The 20,708-nt window shown below is 42.1% G+C and overlaps 1 protein-coding gene across 9 annotated transcripts in view; it reads right to left on the bottom strand.

Moving 5' to 3' along the window:
- Window positions 1-20,708, bottom strand: part of foxp1b (forkhead box P1b) — a 222,337-nt gene that overhangs the window by 57,972 nt on the left and 143,657 nt on the right. The gene's annotated exons all lie outside the window — the stretch shown is intronic.

Genomic DNA, 20,708 nt, shown 5'->3' with positions numbered 1-20,708 from the left:
CGGGAACAAAAGGGCACAACTCATTTCACATGCCCAAAACAAAAAAACGCAACAAACAATTGGAACGCTTTGTAGTTATTTGGACTTCATTTTCCCAAGCTGAGACAAAAGTACATGTATTTTTATTTTAGAGTATAATAATGCATTTATGAGAACAGCTTGTTTTGCCTTGTATTTCCTCCACTTGTGTTAAAGTGTGCTCTTGCACTTTAGCATGCAACGTGTTGTTGCATAGTAAGAAAGATTTGTCTGCATTTTGGTCATGAAATCAACTTAATTTTTTCCCCCCAGTTTTTTGTTGCACACTTCTCCTACAATCGGCCTCAGACACTAAACAACACTTGCATTAAAAGCAAGCATTACAACAGCTAGCAGGCAATCCACCCAACTCCATCCCAATGAGAGCAATTAGCTGTCATAATATCATCACACTCTTTAACACCCATGTGCACTCGGTAAGGGCCAAATAGACGGGGGAGGGAAAAACAGGACTCTGCCACCTACTGGATATTTAGCTGAACACACCAGGAGAGACAGAAAGCATGATGAAAAGCAATGTATATTTAATAGATTCTAACCTACCAACACAATCAATCTAAACATAAGCACAATTTGTCTACATTTCACTGTACCGGTATTTAATCAGTAAATAAAAACATGAGAATACAAATGGGAGTTTTTGTTTGTCGGACATACTTTTAGCAATAACAATAAAATCATGTTTACTAACGTGTGCAACCACACAAAGCATTAGAAGAAGAATGGCATGGGGTGGAGATTAACACCTCTATTTGTTAATTATCATGACAATAAACACAGAGCAGAATAACAAGAGCCTCTAAAACACAGCTCATATCAAGAGCTATAAACCCTTGGCCAAGGATGAAGGAATGTTCGTTGGGATGCATTACAGTACGCAAACACACTGGTAAAATAAACAAGAGAGCGCCTGCATAACAAGCCACTGCTCTCATCTGCTAATAACTAACAATGAGTCTCTGCTAAGCTGGCCCTGACCTATATAAATTATTGAATGGGACACCTCAAGTGTCAAAAGTGACAATTCCAATACATATCAAGAGTGAATAATTAAGTGGGAGAATAGGACGCTTTTATTTTCTATCTGACACCCCCTCCTCGTACAAAAAGACAAGTGACGGCTTGTGCTTACGACTACATGCACGTGCTCTAACACACACACAGACACACGCGCACACACGAACACACACACGAACACATACACACACACACACACACACACACACACACACACACACACACACACACACACACACACACACACACACACACACACACACACACACACACACACACACACACACACACACACACACACACACACACACGGAGGGGTTTAGGTTACAGCAGCCACACTCTTCTCCCCCGGCGCTCTCCCTGGGGTGGCATGTCGGCGTATTCTCAATAAAACACCTTCTTAGCAGTAATAGGCCACTGTTCTCATTCCAACGCTCCCGAAGGCCTCATGATAAATTTAGCAGACGCACAGTTCAAGCTTCTCCACTCTCACACACCGTCTCTCTTAATCCACTGCCTCTGTTGCCTTCCGCCATGTAAAATAATTACACATATGTGTCGATGCAATACACACACTATATAGATTTCTTTTTTTCTTCAGCGTAACAGAGGAAACATCAATAACCCTGAGCCTCCCCACAGTGATAGTTTACAGAGACTACTACTGAGCGATTGTGTTCATGACAGAATGGATGACATTATAAAATACCCCGCCATTTCCTGCTTGAGTTAAGAGTGAAAGTATGAGTTAACGTCTGGGTCTGGCCCGGGCTCTGCTCCGCTCTGCACGGCTCACGGCTAAAGATAACCACTGGGCTCCAATTACAAAGCCTTCCCTTAAACACTCACTCACACACACACACACACACACACACACACACACACACACACACACACACACACACACACACACACACACACACACACACACACACACACACACACACCCAGCCAGCAAATCAGCTGCACCGGGCATGTCAACGCAATGTCTTATACTGCTACTACTAAAAGAGAAGAAGGAGGGAGGAGAGTAGGAAGTGGAGGAAAAAATACAAAACTACCGTCATTATTTTTCTGTCAAAACGGCTCCGGTGACCTGGCCCATTCTCATGAGAAAACAAACACAGTCTCATTCCCTGTGTGTGTGTGTGTGTGTGTGTGTGTGTGTGTGTGTGTGTGTAAAGTAAATCATTGTTTACTGATGGTGGGAGTCAGCAGGGCAGGTGTGGGACCTATATGAATAACAGCTGCTCCATATACTGTAATATCGCCAAGGCAACAAAAATACCTTTTTTTGATCCACAACCATACCTTAATGTGTGAACTTTTGTTTTTTTAAATAATATTTCAACAGTGGCTCCTTTAAAAGGTCAAAATAGGCAGAAATAAATCACACAAGGTAACAACAGTTCTTTTTCCAAAATACACAAAAGCTAGATGTTACACAGCGAGTAGCAGCACACAGGAGAGCGCTATGTTAACAGCCCAGGAAGCTTCTTCAGGACGTGCCTCTGTCATGGATAACAAAAACAAGTGTAATCTTTTCCATTCAGTTCCACTCACTTTGAATTGCGTACTACAACAGAAAATAACACCTTTGCTTTTGTTTTACTTAACTTGAATTTTGAAGTTATAGTATTCAAACTTCATTTATTAAATATGTAGTTGTTTTTTCTGTAGCATTGTTCCTAACTCAAGTGAAACCATAATTTAAAACACTTTATTTATTGCTAGTTCATTCTTTTAAATAGTCCTGTTAAAACAATCTATGTTTCCATTGTAATGGCATGAGCGTGAACTCAGATTGTAAACATGTGCAGCAACATACCCATACTCCCTCTAGTACTTGGAATAATATATTTAGAGTGAATGAGGTTATCACCTGAAAGAGAATGGAGTTACAATCAGTCACGCCTTGACTCACCGTCTGTGTTCCTCCTGCTCCGTTCTATATTATTTATATATATCAGCTTGGTCTTTTACTTTTCATTTCAGTATTCAGTAACTCCTTGTTTAGTCAGCACATGCAAAACACTCTTCTGTTTTGCAACTTTCAGCGTGGTTGGTCTGGTGTGGTTTTTCACTTAGTCAAAACAGGAGCACTTTAGGTTTGAGAATTGCAGATTTGTGGAGGTGGGGGGATTTTTACCCTTTCTTGTTGTGCCGCTGATTGATTCATCTGTGATTCAAATCAGACACTATATCAGTACACTGAAACCTTACCTTAATGAGCACTGGCAATGATTCTTTATGTGCAGATACAAATAATACCTTCCCACTAAATATGAAGCCGTAAAAAGTTTTTATTAGGCACCTGTTATTGTCACTATATCATATTGTGATTTTACAAGCTTTCGTATGCCATTACAAATATATTATATTTAGAATTATATTTGAATAAAATAAATTAAAGGGATTCTAGCTGAGCACAGGCACAGCTCTTGTTGTCACTTTATAAGGAAGACTATCAGTGTAGGATGAAAAGTAAGTCTACCACTTAGTACTATTGAACAGTGCAGCTTACTTTATCTGTTTTACTGTTTTTTTACAGTATTTTCTAAGCTTGTCCTGTTTCCAATTATTCAGGAACACTCATTGGGACAACTCAGCACTCAATATATGCATTTATTGTAACCAATACGGCTACATGAAAATACAACAGTGAGCAGACCAACATATTACTTTGACTTGGGTTAAGCTAAATGGACACACTGATTTACAATATGGATATATATATACAGTATCTCACAAAAGTGAGTACACCCCTCACATTTCTTCACATTTTTCTTTATATCTTTTCATGGGACAACACTGAATAAATGACACTTTGATACAATGTTAAGTAGTCAGTGTACAGCTTGTATAACAGTGTAAATTTACTGTCCCCTCAAAATAACTCGACACACAGCCATTAATGTCTAAACTGCTGGCAACAAAAGTGAGTACACCCCGTAGAAAAAATTTACAAATTGGGCCCAAAGTGTAAATATTTTGTGTGGCCACCATTATTTTCCAGCACTGCCTTAACCCTCTTGGGCATGTAGTTCACTAGAGCTTCACAGGTTGCAACTGGAACCCTCTTCCACCCATTCATGACGACATCACGGAGCTGGTGGATATTAAAGACCTTGCGCTCCTCCACCTTCTGTTTGAGGATGCCCCAAAGATGCTCAATAGGGTTTAGGTCTGGAGACAGGCTTGGCCAGGCCATAACCTTTACCCTCAGCTTTTTTAACAAGCCACTGGTCGTCTTGGAGGTGTGTTTGGGGTCATTATCATGTTGCAATACCACCCTGCGGCCCAGTTTACGAAGGTTGAGTGCACGTGGTCAGCGTCGTACACAGAGGTTGGCTTTGGAAAATAGACGTATGAGTGCTGCCAGCATTGCTGAAGGGCTTGAAGGGGTGGGGGGTCAACCTGTCAGTGCTCAGACCATACGCCGCACTCTGCATCATACTGGTCTGCATGGCTGTCATCCCAGAAGGAAGCCTATTCTAAAGATGATGCACAAGAAACCCCACAAACAGTTTGCTGAAGACAAACAGACTACGGACATGGATTACTGCAACCATGTCCTGTGGTCTGATGAGACCAAAATACATTTATTTGGTTCAGATGGTGTTAAGAGTGTGGAGCGGCAACCAGGTGAGGAGTACAAAGACAAGTGTGTCTTGCCTAGAGTCAAGCATGGTGGTTGGAGTGTCATGGTCTGGGGCTGCATGAGTGCTGCCAGCACTGGGGATCTACAGTTCATTGAATTCTAACATGTACTGTGACATACTGAAGCAGAGCATGATCCCCTCCCTTCATAAACTGGGCCGCAGGGCAGTACTGCAACATGATAACGACCCCAAACACCCCTCCGAACGACCACTGGCTTGCTAAAGAAGCTGAGGGTAAAGGTTATGGACTGGCCTAGCATGTCTCCAGTCTTAAACCCTATTAAGCATCTTTGGGGCATCCTCAAACGGGAGATGGAGGAGCGCAAGGACTCTAATATCCACCAGCTCCTTGATGTCGTCATGAATGGGTAGAAGAGGGTTCCAGTTGCAACCTGTGAAGCTCTAGTGAACTACATGCCCAAGAGGGTTAAGGCAGTGCTAGCAAATAATGATGGCAAAACAAAATATTGACACTTTGGGCCCAATTTGGACATTTTTTCTTAGGGGTGTACTCACTTTTGTTGCCAACAGTTTAGACATTAATGGCTGTGTGTCGAGTTATTTTGAGGGGACAGTAAATTTACACTGTTATACAAGCTGTACACTGACTACTTGACATTGTATCAAAGTGTCATTTATTCAGTGTTGTCGCATGGAAAGATATAATGAAATATTTGAAGAAATGTGAGGGGTGTACTCACTTTTGTGAGATACTGTATATATCCAACACAAACAGCGAATACAACTCTGAATCATGTCCTGGTGTAGCTGAAGGCCCTCCTGTCTCTTGTGCTGTCTGAGCGAGACAGTATTTCTCTTTCCTGCTCCTAACCAAAAGTGAAAATGGAATCAGAGAGAATAGCCGATCTGTCAACAGCGTTCAATGACACCCCAAAGAGAAACCACATCGTGAGTTGATGCTGATTTGACTGCACCTTGCATATAGCTGTTGGTGTTTAGTAATGATATGGTTGACTGTGTATATATATATCCATCTATCCATCCATCTATCCATCCATCTATCTATCTATCTATCTATCTATCTATCTATCTATCTATCTATCTATCTATCTATCTATCTATCTATCTATCTATCTATCTATCTATCTATCTATCTATCTATCTATCTATCTATCTATCTATCTATCTATCTATCCATCCATCCATCCATCCATCCATCCATCCATCCATCCATCCATCCATCCATCCATCCATCCATCCATCCATCCATCCATCCATCCATCCATCCATCCATCCATCCATCCCTCTGCAAAAGGGCGTGTGAATCACTCGAAACAACTCACGCTTCGACATCAATTATAGTGCCAGAGGATGACACAAATATAGGCCTAGACCAATTTTTTTTAGGGCGGAATTATGTGTGTGTGTGTGTGTGTGTGTGTGTGTGTGTGTGTGTGTGTGTGTGTGTGTGTGTGTGTGTGTGTGTGTGTGTGTGTGTGTGTGTGACAGACTGGGTTGAGAGGGTTCACTGCTAGGAAGGGAAACATTAGGCCTCAAATGAAAAGAGGGTCCTGAAAATGGTAAGTGGCTCCCAGCACTGTGACTGAGTCATATTCTTGGCCCCCCCCCCACACACACACACACACACACACACACACACACACACACACAAAATACACACATAGGAGAGACCGGGGCTAGTAGGCACACTTTTTACTCTAGTGAGAATTGCTCATCACCTAAACATCTTTCAATAGTCATTCCTACATTAAATTGAAACTTAAGGTGTTGACCTGCAATGTGTACCCCTCACTTTTCCAACTTATTGTAATAAAGAGGAAATTAATCATCAAAGACACCCTTACACATTGTGGCAACCAACCCCATCAAGGGGTCGGTTGTCACACGCTATGGGGTTGTTTGTCACAATGTTATCTTAATGGGAATAATCTTAAAATGAAGGCAAGAAAGCAGAACTACATTTTAAAGTTTAATTGCATTGTGAAGTTGACAAATAGGCCTACATAGCTTAATGCATCTTCCCCAGCTGGGGTGGAGTGCACTGGGGTGCAGTAGCCTTGGCAGTTGGTCTAGTTTGGGATGCACTGGGTCATTTTGATTTTGTTGCCCTTTTTTTGCATGCAAGCTGCCTTTTCCTGCTCTATTCTTTCCTTCTCTAGGGTGTCAGTGAGGGTTAATTTTTTGGCTGCAGCCTTTGGATAACAAACCCCCCAAAACATGTGACAACCAACCCCAACTTGAATTTCTTGCTAGCATCAAGGCCAACAACCATCTGACGACTAATTAGCTAGCTAACAACAATCTAAACTATAGCTTACCCTTCACACTTTTTTAGGGTAACAAGTTCTGTTTTGTTATAAAACCATTGTGTAAAAGCCTAGAAGAAAAATGCTGAGGAGCTAAATATTTTCTATTTGACATGAAAAACACAAACAGTCCTCTCACCTCAAATTCAGCTGTCTAACTCCAAGACCCCAAGCTGACTCAAGACCAAGCTGGCTTCCGCCCTGGCCGCTCCTGTGCTGGGCAACTATTGAACCTCACCCAACACATCGAGGACGGTTTTGAGCGCAAACTCATCACCGGAGCAGCTTTCATAGACCTCACTGCTGCCTACGACACTGTCCAGCACCGCACCATGATCAGGAAACTTTTGGACATGACTGGTGACCTCGACCTGTGCCAAGTCATGAAAAGCCTCCTCAACAACAGGCGCTTCTTCGTCCAACTAGACGATAAGAAGAGCAAATGGAAAGCCCAAAAGAACGGCCTACCAGAAGGCAGCGTACTGGCCCCCCTCCTCTTCAACATCTACACCAACGACCAACCACTCCCCCCACAATGCTGCCGCTTCATATACGCTGACGACCTCTGCATCACCACCCAACAAGAGAACTTTCAAAAGATCGAGTCTGTCCTGGAGAGCGCCCTCCAAGAGATGACCACCTACTACAATAACAACCACCTGAAACCCAACCCTTCAAAACCCAACTATGCAGCTTCCATCTAAAAAATCGAGATGCAGGAAAAGAACTAAGCATCTCATGGGATGGCCACAGGCTCTCAAACCACTCCCACCCTGTGTACCTCGGAGTCACACTCGACAGGACACTTTCTTTCAAAACCCACCTCCAGAACACCAAGGCCAAGGTCAACACCCGCAACAACATCCTGCGCAAATTGGTTAACTCCAAGTGGGGCGCTGACCCACCAACCATCCGTGCAACTGCCCTAGCCCTGTGCTTCTCCACAGCTGAGTACGCATGCTCTAGCTGGAGCCGCCACACCACACTTGTTGACACAGCCCTCAACGACACCTGCCGCATCATCACTGGATGCATTAAGACAACGCCAGTACCGTGCCTCTACGCCCTAACTAGCATTGCCCCCCCACATCAGACGATCCATCGTCGCCCAAGATGAGCGGAGAGCACAGGAGACCGACACCAGGCACCCCCTTCACGGAGACACAGCACCTCCACCCCGACTGAAATCCAGAGCCAGCTTCCTGCATACAGTCCCACCTCTCCAGACAACCAAAGAAACAGCAAGGACCAACATCTGGAAAGATGAATGGAACCAGCTCTACACACAAACCCATGACTGGATGGAGAGAGGAATCACCCCAACAGAATGCCTCGCCAGCGGGCACAACCTCCCATGGCCAACCTGGAAGACTCTCAACAGGCTACGAGTGGAGCAGGGGAGATGCAAATCACTTCTGAAAGCATGGGGCTACCAGCCAGAAGACATGCAGCTGTGGAGCAGTACAAACAATGTCCCACCTACTGCAGTGTGATCACGCCCCCCAGTGCAGCCCCCAGGACCTGGCTGGGCCGACCCCATCGGCTGTGACCTGCGGCAGATACTGGCAGAACAACATCTGAAGATTGCAACGGACTCGAAGAAGAAGACTCCAAGGAAGACTATGTAGGTGACCTCTGATCCCAATTCTGGATATTTATATACCAAAATTTCACAGACAGCGCCTTCTGGTTCCGAGATATAACGATTGTGACAACCAACCTGTGTGACATACAGTCATATGAAAAAGTTTGGGAACCCCTCTCAGCCAGCATTATAATTGACTCTGTTTTCACAAAAAATATATAAAAGTGGTATGTCTTTAATTTACCAGGAACAGCTAAGTACTGGGATGTTTTCCAAACAAAGATTTTTTGAAAAGCAATATTTGGTTGTATGAAATAAAATAAAATGTGAAAAACTGGCTGTGCAAAAATGTGGGTACCCTTGTGGTTTTGTTGATTTTAATGCCTGTAACAGCATTCTCACAATCCTCCACCTATGCCGCTCCTGTTTTTTTCTTGGTCTGCCATGCCTGGGTTTAACTGCAACTGTGCCTGTGTCCTTCCATTCCCTGACAACGTTCCTTACAGTAGAAATTGACAATTGAAACCTTTGGGAAAGCTTCTTGTAGCCTTCCCCTAAACCATGACAATGAATAATCTTTGTTTTTCAGATCTTTTGGGAGCTGTTTTGATGATCCCATTCTGTCTCACTTCAGCAGAGAGTCAAAGAGAAGTGCAACTTGCATTTAGGCACCTAAAATACATTTTCTCATGATTAAACAGACATTTCTATGAGGTTCAAGGCTTAACAACATATTCCAACCAACTTTGTGTTTAAATTCATCAGTTTTACATGCTGTTACATGCATTAAAATCAGCAACACAACAAGGGTTCCCATATTTTTGCACAGCCAGTTTTTCACATTTTATTTAATTTCATAAAAGTAAATACTGCTTTTCAAAAAATCTTTGTTTGGAAAACATCCCAATTTCATTTGGGATTAGAAATCCTAAACTCTGTGTTTCTAAAGGCAGGCTAAGGTGTAAAATGTGTTTTGCCTTTGCAGCACCTAATGCAGAAATAGCTCTTGCAGAAATAGTTTTAAATTTGAATCTTTAAACAAAACTTGAATCAAATTCATTCCACTATTAGGGTTGGGCGTTACCCTATTGCTGATACCTTTCCCACATTTTACACCAGTACACACAATTACCGAATGGGTAGTACCTATTTCTACTTAGACTGTAGGCGATTCTTTTAGTTTATGGCCTTACACTACATTTAACAAGATTACAATTCATCACGTTGAAGTTACCTTTGCCAAATTCTAATTTCAACCGATGTTGATTAATACATCACAATGGAACTCAATACAATCCACTTTATAGACGAACAGAAAACCAAACCAAATCACGCTACATTCTTATATTTAAGATGCTATACGCAGGGCTGCCTTTACCTGCCACTGGGCCCTGGGGCTGAGAGGTTTCGTAGGCCCCCCCCCCCCTCACCCCCCCCTCGGGCGGCGGTCTTACAATACAGATGCGTAAAAGCCATGTTTGTCTACACCACAATATCTCTATTGATGAAATACAAAATCACCTAAGGTATCATGTACTTAAACCCCTCCTGGTATAATGACTTTTAATAACCAAACACACATGGTTGGTTACAGTGTTTTTCCAAGTTATTGAAGAGACAGCGGTGGGGACCCAGGACCTTCTAGGGGGGTCCGGGGGCATGCCCCCCCGGAAGAAAAATTTGAACCTTTTAAAGTAAAATGCATCAATCTGGTGCACTTTGAGAAGAAAACTAAGGTTAAATCAACTGTGTCCTATGTGAGCTATTTTCTGGAATAATTTGACACAGAAATACCAAAAAGCAGAAACAAAAATATAAAGGTTTAAAAAATCCAGTCATTCAGCATTCCATTTTTTTTTTTTAAATAATCCCTTATCCCAAAGCTACTTCTCTCTTTGAATTCTTCGTTTTGTTTTTATGGCTCAACTCAATATAGGCTCATGATCTGCGTTGCCCCGAACAATGTTATTTAAACAAAAATAACAAATGTACTGGTGAATGATAGGCCCCTTGATCTTCATAGGCCAAAAATAATGTGATTTTTTTTCCTTTTTCTTTACTGGTTCATAATAGGCCCCTGTTCTCCGTACGCCCGCCCCCCCTACGAAGATTAGGGGCCTATCATGAGCCAGTCAATAATTTATTGTTTTAAATGACAATGTTCGGGGCCTTCTTAGATCAGGGGCCTATATTGAGAAAGTAAAAAAAAATAAAAATAAAAATAAAAATTTTTTTTTTTTTGAGAGGCCCCTGATCTTCGTAGGCCCTGGGGCTTCAGCCCAGGTAAGCCCGTGCATAAAGGCGGCCCTGGCTATACGCCCACACAATGCAGCCGCAGTTAGATTTTTTGGGGACCAGTTCCTTTGCGTTCGCCCTCTTTTCCTTCTAATGATTCCTTCTTAGAAGAGGCTGTTACTTTACATGTGAGTATGAGTGCATCTAAATAGCGTTGTCCTTTTATGACAGGTTCTATTTTTCACATATTCTCCTTTCATGGTTGTTTGCCCCCGTTTTGAATTTTGCTACAATAAGTTAACTGTCTGCTACACATATACCGTACCGGCATTCACCTACTGTACCTCTTCGCTTGAAAATGAGATAGCATCATTTCCAAAATGTCAAACTGTTCCTGAAAAGTATGGATACACTTCAGCCGAACCTGTTTGAAAGATGGTCCAAACAGGGCTAGAAGTCTGGATACTTTCCTGCTTTGTACAAATAACCTGCAGAGATTTGAGCTAGGTTATATTTGGCTAGCTGAAGGCGGTCATTAAGTGAAACAATTAGAAATTGGCATCGATTTGGTTAAACAACTACTACAGCCTCTCTACGTTGAACTGTTTTTGTCCGTACCATTTTTTTCTTTCAAACTCTAAAACTCTTCAAATGTATTTTAACTGAGTGTAAATATAATGATGTTGTCCTTGCCTAATGAGAATCTTTTGCCTCGTTTCCACCGAGTAGAGCGGGTCGGGTCGGAGCGGCTCAGAGCGGGACAGCTCACTTTTAAGAACCTCGGTGGTGTTTCCACCGCCGACCCTACCCTTATTGGTAGGGCGGGGTTTAGGCTGGACTGCGATAGCCGCCGCCAGAATATGGGTCAAACTATCGGGCTGTGGAACAACTGTGGTCAAGCCAGTGGTCTCTCGTTTTTGCTTGGTCAAACCAGCCGCTTCTTTATTTATTCCCTGTGTTGTTGTTGTTTTTTTTTAACCTTTATTTATACAGGTAAATCCCATTGAGTCCGAAGACTCTTTTACAAGGGAGACCTGTTTTCCTTTCCCACGTTACCATTCACACTCACATTCATACACCGATAGCAGGCTAACTATCGACATTCACACGAGGCAAGGTGGGTGAAGTGTCTTGCCCAAGGACACAACAACCATGACACAGGTGGCAGGACGGGGATCGAACCTCCAACCCTTTGATCATCAGCCGACCCACTCTACCAACTGAGCCACAGTCGCCCACACAAAGCCAAACTACCCGGACCGAACCGCTCCAATCCGACCCACTTTACTCGGTGGTAACGAGGCATTTATCTCACAGTAACTAACCCAGCACATTCAAAATGGTACCAGCCATTTTGGAGAATGCTTTTTGTAATTTTTTTTCCTTCTTCAAAATGAGAAAATATCACCTCATCATCCACTACCTGTACATACTGTGTGTGAGCTGACAAAAGCTACGAAACCTTTTTTTTACTTTCATGCCAATAAAGCCCATTTTGAATTTTTGAGAGGGATAGAGAGAGAGAAAGGGAGAGAGAAAGGGAGAGAGAGAGAGAGAGAGAGGCCGTCCTGTCAGACAGAGAGGCTTGGCCCCTGGACTGTGTCACTTCACGCTTCCCCCAACACACCACACATGAAGGATGTGAAGAGCAAACGTGGGGGAGGAGGGGGCGTTGGAGAGGGGCCCTCTTCTACAACTTAAAAGGCTTTCATCCTGTAAACTGAAAATACATTATCTTTTGACCTGGAGATGCCCTTTGCGAGGCTGTCCACTATGGTGTGAAAAGAGGGAGAGAGCAAGGGGGAAAAAAGAAGAAATAAAGGAGTGTGGCTTTAACTAGTCATACTAATGGCGCTTTTCCACCGCACATGTAGCTCTACTCGACTCAAGCTCAGCTGTTGGGCCACGTACATCGCTATGCACGTAAAGTCATGCATCATAAAGTTGACTGTTTTGTGCTTGTTTCAGGCTACGTGTTTGCAAATGCAAGCCGTGTCTCAGCATGAATATTTTATTGAGGTAATCAGTGCAGTCCGAGGCTTGTAATGTAATCGCTCGCTATCATTTCTGTCCCAGCTGGCTACTATTTAGCCTAGCTGCTAGCTGCCCTACATGTCTCCTCTTGTGTCGTGTACAGTATGTTTAAAGTCACATCCCTAACAACCAACACAACTGGGTGAGCTTAGCGAATATATGGACATTTCATTAAGTTTTTTCGGATCTGTGACGCAAATCAAATGATAGAGAGCCAGAGAAGACTGCAGGTGGCGAGACAAAATACACTCGAAAAGTCCAGGAGAGTTTAGGAGAATATACAACAGAATGAAGCTGGTAGTCACCTTTTAGCATCGGCTCAGCTCGCTTGGAACCTATAGCGAGGCAATACCAAAAAAGCAGCCTTGCTACATAGGGCTGGGCGGTATGAGGGTATCATAGCGCCAACGGTATAAAGTGTCTACCAGGAGAGACTTAGCCATACCGTTTATACCACGGAGAAAAACTGTTCATTTCGCGGGAGGCGGGTCCCTACAGTTACACTACAGTAACACCGCTATGCCACATGGGGCACTGCAGCAGAGCACTTTACAGTTAACAGACCAACTCCGTGTCACGGTGGCAGAGGCTGGCGTCACTAGGCTGTTTTATTCGGGGCTAAAGGCCCGGATCTAATTTGGTTAGCCCCAAATCTTTTTTGTTAAAAAAAAAATTATAAAAAAAAAATTATAATAATATATATATTTTTTTTTGCATGCTGTGCTATATCCGCACGTCGCACATGCTCCCATTGGTTAGGACACTTGCGTAGCTTACTGCTAGGAATTTCTGTTGAAAGTTCCACTGGTCAAGATTTTAAGCCATGAATTGATGAATTTGCATTGAAGAAAATATGTCAGTTTTCTGTGGGCTGTAAATAGGCAAATCTATGAGGCTAAATAGCATGCCAATATTGATGATTGATTGTGTCAAGTGTCTAAGGATGAAAACTAACATGATTTGTTTTCAACTTTTGCCTTAAGTTACAATTTAACGTTAGCTAGCTCCCCACCCTTTTCATTTCCAATGGTGGCTGTCATTTCATTACCAATGTAAAGTGTCATAAATAGTTAACACTGGAGCTGAGTCATGATTCCTAAAAAGAAATACTCAAAACATGTGATATGTTTTGAATGTGCAGAAAGTTTTGAAAAATCCAGGATGCCTGAGAGCCTTACTGCATTATATTATATTATAGTTGTTTCTTTAGGAACCTGAATGTTGTCTTTTCCTTCACAGAAAAAAAATATTTCCACTATAAATTGATGCAGAAAAGGCACAGATAGATGAATAAAAATCCACCAGAATGCAGGAAATTAAGTGTTTGATGCTCAAAAATCTTTGTTATCTTTGTTTGTTATAATTTGTCCCCCATAATGTTGAAATGAAACCTAGCCTATGACCCTGTACGCAGGTTGTATACAATATATTCATAGGTATGTTGTTTTTACTTTTTGGATTGAAAAGAAGGCATGTCAGTAAACTCGGCCCTTAGTGTGATCATATCGTAGAGTGGCCCTTTGTGAAAATTAGTTTGACACCCCTGATATGGATAATGTAAGGTCTGTCTCACTTGTATTAATTTTACTATGAAATAACTTGTATGGAACTTTAAATGTTTGGGGATAAGCAGCAGTCAGGTAGCTATTTAAAGCTATAATTAGCTGCCTATTTTGTTTATTTAGGTAAAGCATTATGCGCAAAAAAGTATACAAAAAATTTGCCGCGAGCGCTCTGCACACACACTACCCTATTCCCTCTTGGGCTAAGCCCCGGATGTTTTGGAAACAGTGTTGCCAACTCTTCAGTAAGGAAAGTAGCTATTGGCTGTCCAAAAAGTCGCTAGAAGTCGCCAGATGACGTCATCGCCTAATTTGCATATTTGTAGATGACGTCATCGCCCAATTTGCATATTTGTAGACAGGGGTTTTATACAGTAATGTTTGAATAGATGAGGTTCTAGTGTTATGAACGTGACAATCGCATAAACAACCAATGTGGTAATGTTAAGTCTAGCAGTAATCATACATGCTCATGGTTTAAAAAAGCACTGCATAACATTTTGAATTGCACTACTCGTAGACTGTAGAAGAGGTGGGAAAAGCTGCTAACTGCTAATAGTGATGCTAACGGAACACGAGCGGAGAGGTGTATCTCCTGCTCTGACCGCAGCTGGGAGGGGCTGCTGCGCGAGGACCGGGCCGTCTGTCAGTGCTCTGTGACGGGGGACGGGCCGGGAGGCTCCCGCTGCTCGTTGAGAAGCGTTAAAAGTGATACTTGCTTCGGCGAAAAAGTCACCAATTACACCAGAAAAAAAAGCTAGATTTGTCGCTTGTCGCTGTTTTGAAAAAAAAGTCGCCAGGGGGGCTGAAAAATCGCTAAATATAGCGACAAAATCGCTAAATTGGCAACACTGTTTGGAAACCTAGAAACGCCCCTGGGCAGAGCAGCTATTTAAACGGTCAAAAATGTTAACGGGCAAAGGAAACTTGCTGCTGTGTGCAGCGCTTCAGCGTGCTGTTGCTGTGACGCAGAGTTGGCTTGTTTTAAGTAGCTTACTACATGGGTTAGCTTTCGTGAGCTAGCTGGCTAACACTGACATCTTTAGCATCTATTCAGGGCTTAACCCCCGTGCTGTTATTGAAGGAGAGACAGTGACGTGCGCAATAAACAGGATTATTTCTATTTATTTTGACGTAAATATGGTATGCTAGAAGCCTTTACGTTACATATCATACATGGACCAATTAAAATCGATATATTGCTGGACATTTACGCAGTTTAGGCCTACGTCATTACGCCGGCTATGCTCATTCACGTCGTTACCCCCGAGGATTTCAAAGTCAACATTGCCGTCCGTGCCTGCAGATATTTCAGATTGGAGGAATTTTAAAAAATTGGATTATAATTTGAGAAGAATGAATAGCAAGAGAAAGGCCTGCGCCAGGCTTGAACGGTTTTCAGCAGCAACAGGGACAAACAATGTTCGAGCGTTTCAAACGGACAGGTAGCCTACATGAACGGAAGGATCGGCTAGCTGTGCTATCAGTCAGACTGGATTACTATCGGCTTTCTTCTCTCTACAGCCAGGGAGTCAGATTGGTGAGTCAGAAAATATTTTGGGGGTTTATTTAATAATAAGGTTGGATGAATTGATGCCGAGTGCAAGCCATTCTGCATTTTATATTCAATTGAGCAAATGTGTTTTATTGTGGCTGATGGACAAACATATTTGGACGCTGTGCAATAAATGCGGATAAAAGTTGAGCTGGCAGACTAATATTTACGCCGCTTTAGGGCTTCGGTCAGGAAGGACAGAGTCACTTTGTTGAGAGTTAGCTGATTTTACTTCAATTTGGACTGTATAACATTTTGTAGAACACGTGTTGACACAATGGTGGAATATGGGATATTGAATGATGGAATATGGAATGAAGTTTATCGTCAATGACTTCCAAACGTGGCCACCGGAGAATAAACTCAACGGTGGTGCGGACATTTACGTTAATGACGTAAACTACGCAAATTACGTAAATAACTGACCTAACTCAGACGCTAACAATAAATAGACAGGCAGTACTTGGAGAATTCACAACAATTCTGATGCTGGACAGGTCCATGGGACATATGCTACTGGAACTTTATCTATTAAGATAGAGTTTATGGAATTGCCATCAGTTATGCTGTAGTCCTACAGAATAGTGAATGCTGTCTTTTATTTTGAAGCTAAACAGAAGTAGTTTGAATCGGCGAAGTCCTGACTCGTTCCCCTATGTTTTTTCGGCCCTTGGTGTGAGGGACGGGTCTGTTTAGTTTATGAATATGATGTTTAATCATCTAGACCAAACTACAGTAAGCTACAGGCAAAGCCGCAGTCACCGTCGTCTCATTTCATATAGGCCTACGTCCGGTCTGTGTGTGTGCGCGTGTGTCTGCTAGGGGTGGGAAAAATTATCGATTTTCCGATTAATCGCGATTCTCTCGAACGATTCCGAATCGATTTTTTTTTTTACTAGTATTTAATATTAGTATTTCCTGCGCCACTGCACATGCACACCACACAAGTGCGAGTTGTTAAAAGTGGCAACAAAAGGGCAGAGAGCAGCAAACCCTGCACTGGCTTTGTGTCTGTTTACGTTTTTGTATGAGAGCTGAATTCCAAGACATACTTTTTGCACAATGTGTTGAAATGACATAGAAAATAATAGAATAGAAATCCTATAGAAACATGATTCACAAGAGTAGAAATAAAATAGTTTTTACATACTTCCATATTGTGTTGAAAGCTGCATTGAGTATTGCACTGGTCATAGAAAGTCATATTTGTGACAAGAAAATCTTTTTCTCTAATACAATATTAGAGAAGGTAATTCATCTGTTGATTGTATTTAATGATCATCACAAAAGTAGGAAGTTATTAGTAAACTCCGAGTAGCAAACTCAGATGTGTATATAAATATATTTTTGAAAATCCCACATAGGTATGTACGCAAAAAAAAAAATGCATCGAGATGCATTGAAAATCGATTTTGAATCGAATCGTTGACCTCGGAATCGGAATCAAATCGAATCGTGAGGTGCCAAGAGATTCCCACCCCTAGTGTCTGCGTGTGCACGCATCGGTGAGTGTGTGTCTGAGAGAGAGATAGAGAGATTATTTGAAGTTGGCCGTGCGTGCCTGTTTGTTTGTTGTTTTAACAATATATAGGTTTAGAGAAATATGGCTTTCAGAACTCAGTGCCTACCCATTCATTGACCTCACCGCACGTCACTGAGGAGAGACAGCCAGCAAGGCTGGTTTCATATTAACTTTAAAACATGTCAAACTTGAAAATATTATTTATGTTGAAGCTGGAGTTAAAGTATTACCAGACATTTGCTCACTAGTTCATTTTGACAGCTTTTGTAAATGAAGATGTGCAAATATTGCAGGAACATTCTAATCTTTCATTATTTTGATATTGAAAAATTTAGGCTGAACATTTAGTTGATGCAGTAATTTTTTGTTGTTGCACTGACTGACTAAAGCCAAACTGGGGCGGTATTTATTTTAATCCATTGAATTTAAAGGAAAAATACTATACCGTGATATAAGATTTGGGCCATACCGCCCAGCCCTACCGCTACCAGGTTCCAGGTACCATGATTTTGTGGTGAAAACGCCAAAAATGCGAGTTGAGTGGAGTCAGTTGAGCTGATACCGCGCAGTGGAAAAGCGCCATAATAGATAAGGAAATTGTCTGCTAGTTTTTGAAACAGTATCAGTAGTTTTCTCTGTATCTGAAGAATAACAAGTGATTCACCTTTGACATTATACAAAATTGTAAGTGATATTTTTTGTTAATACTTGTTAAATCTCTCTATATTCATACGGCAATCACACAGTATGCATAGTTCATAACACAGGTCTCCCAGTTATTACGCTTTACAATAATTGCCAGATAAAATTGTGAGAATCCCGCTTGTTTTTATCCAATCAGGACAGGAAGTTAGCTAAAAGGACCATATTTCTTATTTCTCCTTTAAAACAAACTACAAAATGACAATACATAAAAAAAATAAACCCTAAATGACAGAGGTTGCTCTTCTAGCTTCATACTCTTACAAAGGACCTCTTCTTCATTTGTATGGAACATGAAAGCTCTCAGTAGTAAGTCATGTGACGTTATCTTTTTCCTTTACCCTCCACTACAAGACTATCGCTGGTATTTCCATACATTATCCAGCTACCTATCCTCAAACTGCCCATTCATGTATTCTCACTGCTATCAGTGCAGACGTACTGTATTACAGACGGAAACCATGTCAATGTCATTCAAGGAGTGTCCACACAGGGAACTTCAGCTGGCCACTAGCCATCGCTCACACTGTCCCATTGACATGAATAATAAAGGCTCCATAGCGGGCACAAATTGTGGATTGGAAAAACAAGCATAATCTGGAGCATTACAAAAGACACCATGTTGACACTACATCTTCGGCCCAGCTGAATGCCACATAATCCCCTGTAGGAGGTGGATGCCTACCTAAGGATCTCTTGCAGTTAACCAGCCACAAACGAGCTTCAAATCCCCCCTACCCCTCCTCCCACCTCTGTGCCGTGTTGGACTATCAGCGAGGGTCCGACAGTGTTGTTCCTAATTACCTATTTCTCCGCTCCTGATCCTGCGGCTGGCATAATTAGTTACCTGGGGCTGCAATCCAATTTGAAGTGATGACAATAAAGTGATCCATGAAAAAGTAATAAGTTAAATCCAATTTCAGCCTGCCTCTAATGAAATGCACATGGAACTAATGAGTCAAACCCTTACCATTTCACTGATAATGGTAATTAGTGGGGTGGGAGTTGCCGGGCTCTTGTCATCGCGCCACTGTAGGTGCGAAAAAGGTAAAACGCAGCATGGCATTCTTTTTAATCACACATATCATTCTGTCAATTTAATTGACTGGCTTTTTGACCAGTCAAGTATGTTTAGTTGCTTTTTCCCAGCCTGGCGTAGCAGCTGTTTGTATATCTAGTCTGATTAAAGTGCCTCTGGGCTGCAAGAGTACAGCGCAGGCATCTCCATCCAGAGGCAGGGGCTGGGCGGGTATGTGAGGGGAGAGGGGAGTGTGTGTGTGTGTGTGTGTGTGTGTGTGTGTGTGTGTGTGTGTGTGTGTGTGTGTGTGGTGGGCACCCCTGTTGGTGATATAAAACCAAAGAGCCGTTTAATGCTGATCAAGGATTCTGAGGCTTGTTTGACTCATATTTTTTCTTCTCTCCTTTACTACTCAATGCGGCTAATTTTTTTCTCTTTCTGATGTTCTGTAATACAAATATAAATATATATATAACATGCTTCATTATTTCTGACTTGAATAAGAATGAATTAAGAAGTGAGTCACGTCTCCAAATGAGAGAGAAAAATAAATAAAACAGTCTCTCCGCACCTCTCCTTTTGGCCCTTAATGGGAAGACCGCTGAGATGAAGAGAGCATCGTCTGCAAGATCAGGTGCTTTTATGGGTGTCAGCTTCCTACACAGCCTCATAACTGTTGGATCATGTCTTTTGATGACCCAGTCCAGGGATCAACAGAGAATCATTATCCAGGGCCGTGTGTGTGATGGAGATAGTGAATGTTGTTGTGTGTGTGTGAAGGGGGCATCTTTGAAGGTACGCAGGTTTGTTCTTAAAAGAGGAAGTGAGAGGAGCCCCGTGTTTGTGTGTGTCAGAGGCAGACAGTGTGAGGAAGACAAGGAAAAATCTGACCCACAGAAAAACTTGTTGACATTTTCGAGAATAAAGTTGAAATTCAACATTGAGAAAAACAAATAAAAAAAAACAGAGAACGAATCTATTTTTTTAAGTCCACCGTTCAAGACTCCATCAAACAGCTCATATGAACAGCCTCAACAACATGCCTTGTGTAGATGAATTGGTGAAACTACTTCAGAATGGGCTTTAGTAACAAAGAAAGGATTTCTCTTTTAGTTCATAAACATGGTGTAGTGGTCAGTATCAGGACTTTGATGCGATTTGCGATTGTGGCGAAAACTGTGTCTGATCAGAAGAATAAACCACACAAACTTGGAAGAGGTAGCCGCGTTCATGCAAGCTGAACTAGTGGGTACAGCAAACTTCCTCCTCTAGTTTTTCCTTCCCTGTGGCCCTAATACTCTTCTGTAAATACATCCTCACGCAGAACGGCAGAATGATGTTTATGTATGAACGATTGGCTATATATGAACTGTGTGTGTGTGTGTGTGTGTGTGTGTGTGTGTGTGTGTGTGTGTGTGTGTGTGTGTGTGTGTGTGTGTGTGTTTAACCCTCATCCTACCCAACCTATTTTACATACATGAACTGGGTC

This window comes from Ammodytes marinus (genome assembly GCF_949987685.1).
Source record: "Ammodytes marinus genome assembly, chromosome: 4".
In the NCBI taxonomy this organism is placed as follows: domain Eukaryota; kingdom Metazoa; phylum Chordata; class Actinopteri; order Uranoscopiformes; family Ammodytidae; genus Ammodytes; species Ammodytes marinus.
The sequence above is the reverse complement of the archived record's forward strand: the minus strand, read 5'-3'. Positions and strand labels throughout refer to the sequence as shown.